The sequence below is a fragment of the Drosophila tropicalis genome, unplaced genomic scaffold (assembly GCF_018151085.1).
Source record: "Drosophila tropicalis isolate 14030-0801.00 unplaced genomic scaffold, ASM1815108v1 contig_401, whole genome shotgun sequence".
Classification (NCBI taxonomy): Eukaryota; Metazoa; Arthropoda; class Insecta; order Diptera; family Drosophilidae; genus Drosophila; species Drosophila tropicalis.
Window position 1 is genome coordinate 557,393 of NW_027172864.1, and position 12,363 is coordinate 569,755.

A 12,363-nucleotide genomic window follows, 5' to 3' on the forward strand; every position below is an offset into this window, starting at 1 on the left:
AGGGTATTATAAAATTGGTCAGATGTTTGTAACGCACAGAAGAAGACGTTTCCGACCCCATAAAGTATATATATTCTTGATCAGCATGAGAAGCTAAGTCGATATAGCCATGTCCGTCTGTCCGTCTGACCGTCTGTCCGTCTGTCCGTCGGTGCGTACGCGTTTTACTCAGCCATCTTAAGAGCTATCGGGATGAAATTTTTTTGGGAGCTTTTTTTTACCCGGGTGAGATAAAGTATGAAAATCTTTGGGATCGGACTACTATATCATATAACTCTGGAACAAAAATTTTTGCAAAAATTGGAGTATCCCCATGAAATACCAATATAATAGAATTTGATATAAAATCTCAGATCCCAAAATTTGACCCTGATCGGATAAATAGAACACAAGTTACAGTCTATATAAATCGGTTCAATCGCTGCCGGCAGCTCTGCTTGCTGCCTACTACGTCATCATCAAATCAACAGAGCACATGCATACACACACAGACGCAACGCTACATAAACTGTATGTGTATGCGTGCGTTGCTTTGCTTAGGGAATGAGGGAAGAAGAAGAACAAATTGTACATAGTATGAAGAGTAAAATTGTTTTGTTTGTATATTAATGAATTGAGTTGCAGAAAACAAATTTTGAACATGTGAAATTATTATTGTCAAGGACTGCAAGGGTATATAAACTTCGGCATAGCCGAATTTAACTTCTTTGTATAAAATTATAGTTAAAACCAACAATTAGGCAACGTTTGCAATTATGTTTTCCATTTTGTTTTTGTAAAACAATATCAACATTGTTAAAAAAAATAATAGAATTAAATTTCTCGCTAATTCTTGTTTTATTTGTATGGTTTATCCATATTAGAGCGTCACATTGTAAACCTAAGACAAGTTCCAATCGGCCTCCAATTTTTTTGAGTTAAAAAAATATTCTTTTTTATAGAAAAAAAGCACCCATAATGCACACGCACATACATATAAGTTAACAACTCTCAGAATCTGCAGTCGGCCAAGTCTAGCATTCTTAGACGACGGACTTCTAAGCCGGCGTTCTCCATCGTTCGGCAATGCAACGAAGTTCGGAATAATCATTAGAATAAGAATAGTCGTAATTCAGTTGTAATTTGGCACTCAATCCGACGCGATTGTGCGAATAATAACACTGTAATAGTTTTTTTCAAAAAAAAAAAAAAAAAGACATGGCAAAATTCGATGGTTTCACGATGGTTTCATACAAAATTTTTTGCTGAAGTTTTTCATCAAAGTTGTCATTTTTTCGAAATGGATTTTTTTTATTTACTTTTAACTTCTAAAATATTAATTTTTTTTTAAAACTTTCTTCAGCAAAGTTAGAATTGAAAGGGCTACAAATAATGGGAAGACATCTAGCCTCTAAGTCCGTCCGTTCCCGAGATTTGTGACAAAATGTAAAAAAAAAATAGAATCGTGACCGGTTTTTTTTTTATGTTTTCTTTCTCGCATTTTGCTAAAATTGATATTATTCCATTTGAAGCTTGATCATTGTATGAGAACTTATTTTGCTCAATGGCAGCAGAAGAGACACCAGACCTATCTAATTTACGATTTATAATATAACCACATAATCAAATTGAATTTTTTTAGATATGTTAACAAAATTAAACTAACTGTAGTTATTTAGTTTTTGGAAAATATTTATACAGTCGGTATAATCTGGTATCCCAATGACTTAACTAAGCACAACGCATTTAGTTGATTAAGCAGAACAAAAGCTATCAAAGACACTGTGCTGAACAATCAAATCAGAAGCACTTAAACGGTCTTTCTAAAGACCAGTCGCAATAAAGAAAAGCAAAGGCCAAGTTAAATAGCTAACAGCAGAGCGTGCAGCCACGAGTGAAAACCAGGCAGTTATTAAAAAGCCCAATTGTAACACCAAACGAACAGCTTGGGCAGCGTTCAGCGCCTTAGCTACCAGCAATAAAATGACCGGTGATCCAGAACTCTACTCCGGCAAATGACAGCAAACAACGATAATTAAGAAACAAGAGATGAAAAATATGTAAGTGAAACCTATGTTTAATTCTTTTGGTCAATTAAAGAACAAAGAAATAAGCGAATAAATATTCAAATAGATATCAAAGTGATAGGCGTCTTAGAAAAATTTGCGATTAAACCAACGGTAAACGACAGCACTCAGAAAAATTTGCGATTAAACCAACGATTAACGATAGCACATAGTAAAGTCTGCAACTAAAGAAAAAAAGAAAATGTGCAGTGGAATTTGATAAGCCTCAGTCCAAGCTCTGCGTTGTACGCGAATCTGTCGGCAACAGACAGACAATTTATTTTTGGCAATTTTGTTTTGGTTACTTCTCTTGTTTGGGTAAATTGATATTACACAATATTTGGGGCCTCTAAGAACTAAAATCAATAAAATCAATTCATGGCACGGAAGAAATTAATTGGATTAGATCTGCTAACACAGGCTAACGCCACTATCAACCTTCAAAACAAGGTCATAACACACAAACACGGATCTGAAGAGATCCATTTTCACAAATGCCAAAACGTCAATTTTACTAAGATTGAGGAAATAGAGGTTTCCTCCATTAAAAGCGAGTTCGTAAACATGATCAAGGAAAACGAAAAGGTTTCACAGACCCAAGTAAAATGCTATCTTTAATACTTCGGTTGTGGGAACGCTCCAAACTGAAAATGAGGAGCCGGTCTATTCAAAACATTACACGTTCCCAATTAGTGCAACTGACTTTGTCAACACCGAAATAAAGCAATTGTTAAGGAATGGCATAATATGGCCGTCATGCTCTCCTTATAACAACGCAATTTGGGTCGTTGGTAAGAAAGGAATAGATGATTCAGGGGCGAGGAAAAAGCGGTTGGTCATAGACTTCCGCAAATTAAACGAGGAAACCATAGCTGATAAATACCCCATGCCCAGTATCAATATGATACTAACGAACCTTGGAAAGCCTCAGTTCTTCACGACATTGGATCTGAAGTCAGGATATCACCAGATCGCCTTTGAGGAGCAAGACCGCGAAAAAACGTCCTTTTCCGCTAATGGTGAAAAATACGATTTCTGCCGGCTGCCGTTCGACTTAAAGAACGCAGGAAGTATTTTCCAAAGAGCGATCGATGACTTGCTCCGAGACCATATCGGCAAGACTTGTTATGTCTACGTCGATGATGTAATCATTTTTCCAAAGACGGATAATTATCACATAAGGGACATAAATTAGGTCCTCAAGTCTTTTACACGCCAATATGAGAGTCGCTAAAGAAAAATCGTGCTTTTTTAAAAAAATTGTCGAGTTTTTGGGCTTTGTTGTGTCCTGCAGTGGCACAAGGACGAGCGAGGAAAAGGTGAAAGCGATAAAAGAGTTCGCAATACCTTCTAATTTGTTCGCGGTAAGGTCGTTTTTAGGGATGGCAAGCTATTATAGGTGTTTCATTAAAGGCTTTGTTGCAATCGCAAAGCCGTTATCGGACATCATGAAAGGATAAAATGGAAAAGACAGCAAACAAAGCTCTAAGAAAATCCCCGTCGAATTTAACGAGAAGACTAGAAATATCCTGGCTTCGGAAGACGTTATCCTCCATTATCCAGATTTTAAAAAAAACATTTGATCTTACGGCTACGCTTCCTCCTCCGGTATCCGAGCCGTGCTGTCCCAAGGAGGCAGACCCATAACGATGATCTCAAGAACGCTTAAAGATAGAGAAGTTAATTATGCAACCAATGAAAGGGAATTGCTGGCGATTGTTTGGGCTCTGGGAAACTTGCGCCATTCCTTGTATGGTGTAAATGATCTAAATATCTATACTGATCATCAGCCGTTAACATTCGCTGTGACAGATAGAAACCCAAATTCGAGAATCAAGCGGTGGAAGGCGTTTATCGATGAACACGGGGCCAAAGTTTTCTACAAACCTGGCAAGGAAAACCATGTAGCAGATGCTTTATCCAGGCAAAACATAAATGCCGTTGAAAACCTGCCGCAGTCTAGTGAGGGAACAATTCACAACGAGCAATATTCGTCGTATACAATTGATGCCACTGATAAACCCGTTAATTGTTTTAGAAACCAGATAGTTTTGGAGCAATCTGAAGATCCATGGCAACGTACATCAGTACTTTTCAAGCAAAAGGTTAGACACGAAATTCTTTTTAACGATCCGGACACGTTGATTGACAAAGTCAAGGAGGCTATTAGCCCAGAAGTTGTGAATGCTATGCTTTGTGAGTTACCGATCTTAGCGCGCATACAGCATGCTCTTGTGGAAGCTTTCCCTTCCACAAAATTTTGGTACTGTAAGTATAGGGTATTGGACATCTTCAACAAAGATGAGCAAAAGGATATAGTTTTGGCCGAACACAATCGCGCTCATAGAGCAGCCCAGGAAAACGAAAGACAGGTGCTCAAAGAATATTTCTTCCCTAACATAAACAGAATTGCTGGAGAAATGGTTGTGAACTGCAAAATTTGTGCCAAGGCCAAATACGATCACTAAAAAACAAGAGTTTGGAGTTACCCCAGTCCCGTCTTATTCAGGAGAAATTTTACATATAGATATTTATTCCACAGCTGGAAAACATTTTCTGACTGCCATAGACAAATTTTCTACGTTTGCTATAATTCAGTTCATAACGCCACGTACAATATCTGATATAAAAAGCCCAATATTACAGCTAATCAATTTTTTTCCAACAACAAAAACGATTAACTGCGACAACGAAGCATCGTTAAATTACGAGACCATAACATCCATGTTGAAAAACCTGTACGACATCAACGTAGCCAATGCCCCTCCGCTTCAAAGTACGTCAAATGGACAAATAGAACGGTTCCATAGCACCTTAGGCGACATGGCAAAGAGCAGCAAAGAGGTATCACAGATACGGTCGAAGCTTCAAGCCACGGTAGAATACAATCGATCGTTCCACTCGGTTATTGACATGATCCCGATTGAGGCAATACATTCTATACCAGACGAAGTAAGGCAGGCGATAATAGGTAAACTCCATAAGGCACAGCAAATGCAACTAAACAGGCTAAACACCTCAAGAAGTTGTTTTGGTAAGGAGTAACAGACGGTTGGTTAAGCCCCTTATATGTCGAAGAAAAAGTAGAAGCAGATTTGGGAACAACAGTTCTAATAAGATAGAGGGTGGTCCATAAGGACAACCTTAGGTAGACCTGTATGAAACAAAAAAAAATTAAAAAAGATAACGCTCGAAATTGAAAATTTGATAATAGCAATCACTTTGGCATCTATCATCGGAATGAAGCCTATAATTTTAAATGATAATGACCTAAAAGCAATTTAGCAGAAGTTAGCGTGACGATGTATTAATATTTCCTAAGCCTAAGTAATTATGTAAAGAGATTTCAGTATTCCCTGTCACACACGCCGGAGTAATAATACTAATTCCCGAAGACGTCGTAGCAGATTGTGATGGAGAATTCATCGCGCCAAAATCATGCCGTGGATCATCAAGATCGAGCTTCTGTGAAGATGCCGTAAGTTCCACGTGGGCAGAACAACTACACGCAACCACCGCAGTAAACTACAACACGCAGAGCAACCACTTAAACCCAGTGTCGATGGTCGGGGGAATCATCATAATCAACGAGATTCCAGCCCAGTACATCAATATCTACGGCGCTATGGACGAGAAAAATCTGAAGACATATTGATGAACTGAAGTCCCAAGTAAACAATAGACCAGTTATAGCGTGATCAATATCCTTTGCTCTATGTTGTTAAGTGGCTGTCAACTTGTTTTTTGGACTTTACCTTAAGAGGAAGAGTCAAGAGGAGCGCGTCTGAATTATCCTGCAAGAATCTGTAATGTAAATAATAATTAAACCAAGAAACTCAAGTCTTATTATAACTTATATACATAGGCTTGAAATTATTTGTTCGTTTCTTGGCTTATTAGCCCAGCCACTCTGCAAACCATTAGTAAGTGTACGTAAATAAATATCGCCCTTCAGTACCAAATTTTCTATTTCTAATTGATTTTTTATCTATAATTATCTTTGTGCTGTATATTTCAATATTTCTATATATTCTTATACATATATATAAATTTTTTATTTTTTATTTTTTTTTTTTGCCTTGTGTTTCTTTTTGCTTTTCAATGGCTTGTTGGCTACCTACTTGCCAGCATTCTGATTGTTTTGATGAACAGTATAGAGCAATATCTTGTTGGTTTTGCGATAATCTTATTCACCTAAAATGTGTGACTAGCGTACATTTATTGTCGCAATTTCAGTTTGTTCCACCTTCTGAGAAATTGGCCAAGAAATGTACCCTTGAGTTGCCTCATAAGCATTCGCCAGCACTCTCTTTTACATCTTCTCCCATTTTACTGTCGCCTACACCATCTTCTTGACCCTCTTTATGCTCTTCTTTTCAGATTGAACTCTGTTCAATTACAGGATCATGCTGGCTCTCAATCACTTGCGGATCCCAATGCTCCTCCGCCTTCACTAACGGTAGTGCCTCAAAGCAAGCAATTATTTATCTCAGGGCTTGCTCCAGATACTTCTGAGTCGTCTGTGGCAGCTTGCATTGGTAACGTATCCCTTGCTAAGGTTTTAATTCAAAAGTTAAAGTTTTCTAGGCCTCGCAAAATCTACTCTCTTAAAATCACAGTACCAAATGAGTACGTCTCAGCTATGGTTGTCCCTAATTTTTGGCCAGAGGGCCTAGTTGTACACGAGTTTGCGCCCAATATGCGCTCCCGTCCGTTGCCTGTCCACCTTCCTAATGTATCTTCTGCTTCAAAAAACTAATAACGTCTAGTCTTTGCATTCATTATCAAAATGTATCAGGACTTCTTACCAAGCTCTCGATCCTGTTCTGTTATAGCCAAACCTTTTCGGCTGACATATTAGCTTTCTCTGAAACTTGGCTTAACTCCTCTGTTTCGGATAATGAAATTCTTTCTAATAACTTTATTTCTTATAGGCTTGATCGTGTTGGTCGTCGTGGCGGTGGAGTACTGTCTTCAAGTGTGGTGCCGATTGATCTTCCCTTAGGTGTTGAGTTTATTTGCATCGAAGTTAAATGTTCTAACTTTAGTCTATAAGTATATCTCTTGTTCATATATTCCTCCAGCTTCTGATATCATGATTTACGTGCACCATGCTTATGCTTTACGAACTATTTTTGGTCGTCTTAAAGAAAGTGACTTTCTTATAGTCTTAGGTGATTTCAACTTGCCTAATATTTCTTGGCTTGTTGATGATAATCTGTTTTTCATAATTCCTTCATCTCAACATATTTTTCTTGATAGAATACTTGAATGTCAGCTGTATCAGTTTGTCACATTTAAAACCCACTCCTGTCGATTGTAAATCTCATTACCCAGTAGAAGATTGTAGATGGAGAAGCTGTCAGGAAGGTTTAGGCGGGGGAGTGCGGCTTACGGGAACAATAGAAATGCGAGACTCGTACGTTAAGGCAGATAACTAATATAAATTTATTAACTACTTGAGACTTAACAATACAGAGACGTTTGTAAAGCGATGCCGTTGGATTCGTTCGTGATGGCCGTTCGTTACCACCGATCATAGGAGCTTATTCGTTTGCACCTTTCCTTCTCAACGTTTTTCGCCAACTACTTCTTCTTCACTTATCGATAACACCAAGGGTAGAGCATAACGTCGCTCGCCCAGGGCTGAATCATTATATTCATAAACTGTCTGGTGACAGCTCGGCCAATCCTGCATTCGGATCGCCCTCGATTCGAGTTTTTTCTTCGTCAGATACATCCAATTCAGGAATATTTGAATACCAGGGTTTCATCTTATCCGAGGAGTATACAGAACAGTATTTACGTCCTGTAATCTGTATGCCGGGGATATCTTTGATTACATAACGATCGTTTCCAAGGACTTTGACGACTTCATAAAGACCTCGGTATCGTGGTTCCAGTTTACGTGATTCGCCTGTCGCGGCTGTTTCGTTCTCGACTACTACAAGATTACCTGTAGAATAAACAAAAGGGTTAGCTTGTTTGGCATCAAAACGTTTCTTCCATTTAGCTCTTTCTGATGCGATTTTGGCTGCGGCTTGATTTCGATTTTCGGTGACAGTTTTGTTGGAATATGGTTTATCCTGGTCTGCGTGTATCGCTGCAGTAAGGTTGTTTTGCACGACATCAATAGCGTTGAAATTAAATACAAGATCAAATGGACTGAATCCAGTGGTGCTGTTTGAAGGTTATGAAGAGTCAGACCCCAATCCTTTGGATTTTCGTTCATCGTTCGTATATAATTCAGAATTATTTGATTAGCGCGTTCCACTTGACCATTTGCACGGGGTGTTCGTACAGCGTTCTTAACGTGTTGGATATGTCTTTGCTTACAGTAATCCTTAAATATTTTTGACGTAAACGATGTTCTACGGTCTGTTATAATAAAATTTGGCAAGCCGAAGTAACTAGAAATTTCGTTTAGCGTTGATAGAACGGGAAATGTTTTTGTACTTTTAACGGCTTTTACAATTATGAATTTACTGAATGAATCAGATATAGCCAGTATATGACTATTTCCTCGTTTGCTTCGAACAAAAGGACCCAAATGATCCGCGTGAAGTCGACGAAAAGGGACCGGTTCAACATCGTTGTAGTGCATGCGACCTTCAGGCTTTTCTCCTTTAGACTTATGGTAGCAGCATTGGATGCATGTAGAGATATAGACCTTCACGTACTTCCTCATCTTTGGAAACCAAAATCGTTTTTGAATTCTCTCCATGGTTTTATCAAGACCAAAGTGTCCGACATCGTCATTGCAACTTTTAACAACGCGCCATCTAACCGCCTTTGGTACAACAAACGCAATAGTGTTTTCCATTTTTCGATAAAGGCGATGATTTTCGATGTCATAATCAGTACGTAGCTGCTTCAGTTGATCATTGTCATTATGTAACTGCAGTAAAACTCCTGCTAGGCCTAAAGCAAAAGCATCCGTGTGTACTTCGTGTTTTGGCGAAAAATCGTAAAGAGTGTTAGTGTGTATTTTAAAGTTTTTAAATGCGCTTACTTTACATTCGCCAGGTTTGATTCCATCTTTATTGACTATGTGACCCAAAAACGTAATTTGGGATTGCAGAAACTTGCATTTGTCCTACCGTAGGGTTAAGCTACTGTTTTGTTTCCGTGAATAATTAGTTTATTGCCATCCCAACAAAGAATATTCTTACCCAATAAAACGTTTTCAGATATTAGGTCATTTTTCACTACAAGGATTTCGACTTCGTGACCTGTCTTGTCAACAACGATCTTCGCATTAAGTTTTTGGTTACAGAATTTTCCTCCTCCAAATCCATTCAGTGTTATTGCACATCGTTGCAAAAAGCCTACGTTTTCGGCGAATGATTTTCGAACCAGAGTACGTGTACTACCTGTATCGACGAATGCGTTTGTCAATTTTATTTACTTTCGAAACGTTTTTAAATTTTTCCGGACAGTTGTTAGAGTCCTGATTAGTACGATTACAATGAGTATATCGAGGCTTACGCTGTGGATCAGGACAATTTGACGAATAATGTCCCAATTTTTGACAATTAAAGCATTTGATTGACGGATCTATCCTTTCTTTGAGTGTTCGTTTTATTACGGATTGACTTGACTTTTCCGTATTACCGTTAAACTCACGTTTATTTTGAAAACTATGTGGATCATATTTGATTTCGTTATGAGCCGAATAGGCTTGTATATCTCGTAAAAGTTCGTTACATGAGGTGTAGTGGTTTGATATCTTGCGCTTAAGATCGTAATCGTTGATGCCGTTTATAAAATGTATTACAATTGCTGAATCAGATAACTCACCCTTTTTACCAATGGCTAGAATTTTATAAAAATAATCTTGTGGTGATTCCGTTGTTTCCCGTTTGGTTTTCAGCATTTTTAAATGAACATCAGCTGCGTTGCTGATACATGGGAAGTCGTACAGAAATTTCGAAACAAATTCTGGCCATGTTTGAAATATTTCATCCGTTGCATCCACCCAGTAACGAGTTGCACCTTGCATCTTTTGTTGAACTGGAAAAATTACCTTTCGGTCGTAACAGTTATATGCGTTTTTCAGAGTTTCCACACGTTTAACAAACTGATACGAATTCAATGATTTTAAGGACGATGGATTAATTTCCGGAACAAGAGCTATAATTTGGTTTATGCTTCCAAATGTATGCCTAAATTATTATATTTTTCCTCGCAGTTGAGGTTGTGTTGTTGTTGTCGTTGGGTCGCGAAATTCTGAGAATTTTCCAAATACTGACCTACATTTGTGTTTTGCTTAAGTAATTCCGTGACGTTGGAACATAATTATCTTGCTGTGATGTAACAACGTTATTGCACTGCTGGATCGTAGCAATGTTATCATTTTGATGAGTCGGAGCAGGGTGGACCCTGCACATTGTATGACCTCTATATAAAGGATGGCACCCTGTGTAATCAAAATGGAGGCTGTAGGGTGAACCCTGCACCTTGTATGGATTCTATATAAAGGATGGCGCCCTGTCTAATCAAAATAGCGACTGTAGGGTGAACCCTGCACCTTGTATGGCCTCTATATAAAGGATGGCGCCCTGTGTAATCAAAATGGCGGATGTAGGATGGACCCTGCACATTGTATGGCCGCTATATAAAGGATGGCACGCTGTGTAATCAAAATGGAGGCTGTAGGGTAGACCCTGCACATTGTATAGATTCTATTTAAAGGATGGCACCCTGTGTAATCAAAATGGAAACTATAGGGTGGACCCTGCACATTGTATGGATTCTATATAAAGGATGGCGCCCTGTCTAATCAAAATGGCGACTGTAGGGTGGACCCTGCACCTTGTATGGCCTCTATATAAAGGAGGCGTAACCATATAGCTGTGTTGCGATGTAACAATATAATTGGGTTGCTGAGACGTAGCGAGTTGGTGCGAAGCAGTGTTTCCGAGTTGCTGAAACGTAGCAACATTGTCGTACTGCCGAAATGTAGCAGTGTTACCGAGTTGCCGACCCTAGCAACATTGTCGTACTGCTGAGACGTAGCAGTGTTACCGAGTTGCCGAAACGTAGCAACATTGTCGTACTGCTGAGACGTAGCAGTGTTAGCGAGTGGCACATACTTTATGTTTGTTCGTTTGTTTCTCAAAAGCACATTTCTTTCTCCAGAAACTTCTTATACATTTACGTCACTGACATCGATTGGTGACGAAATCATTGCAGGTTGAAAGGAACGCTCCTGCAATACTCTAATCGTTTTTTCTACAGATCGTCGTTAATTTTCTCTGTAATTGTTCTCGATTTCCTGACGTTGACAATCCAGCTTGTCTACATTTTTGCTGCAAAGCTTTCTTTGACACGTAGATTTTATGCGGCATTATTGTTGTCTCTTTCACGCTTGTATGTTCGTTGATTTTTCGTTTCACTTATTCGTCTTTCGTTCTCGTTTCCACGAATTCGTTCATGCACAGAACACACACTATTACACTGTTCGAGTTTCTCATGCTACGCTATTCTACCGCGTAAATTGCGCGTTTCGCCAACTACTTCTTCTTCACTTGTCGATAACACCAGGGGTAGAGCATAACGTCGCTCGCCCAGGGCTGAATCACTATATTCATAAACTGTCTGGTGACAAGTTGAATTCTTCCCTAAAAGAATCCTTGATCTTGTTTTTGTCTCTGATCCCACTGTTAGTGCTGTATCACAAACACAGCCACTAGTGAAACCTGAAGATCCTTATCATCCTACCATTGAAGTTAATATTTCTTACAATTCCGTTACTAATTCATTTAATAACATCTCAAATTCTCGTCGTAGATGTTTTCGTAAAACAAATTTCAATCTTCTTAACAGCCTTATTTTCTCCTTTGATTGGTCATTTCTATTTGAGTTCTGCGATATGTGCAGTGAAGTTTTTCTACTCTGCTTCTAATTCTCTAATTAATAAATGCGTTCCTTATGTGAATGTCTTTACCGTCTCCAGCGCGCCAGTCTGATTCACACGTAGGCTCTCTCTGTCAATTCCAAAAGACGCTCTAATGAACTACCTTCCACCTTCAGACTTAACGACCAGACTGCTAATAATGGTTCAGATATTGCAGATCTGTTTGCTATGCTGTTTGTTGTTTGTTTGTGGCATTGCCAAACTTTCGGCAATACCTAACCTGTTTGAGAAAATTATTACGCCTTCCATTCAACATCTATCCAGATCCACTATTTCTCCTTGTCAGCATGGCTTCATGAAAGGTCGTTCGTCGCTTACCAACCTTTTAGAATTGACTACCCTTGAACACCATGGCTTCCGTAAAAAGTGTCAAACTGATGTTATTTATACTGACTTTTG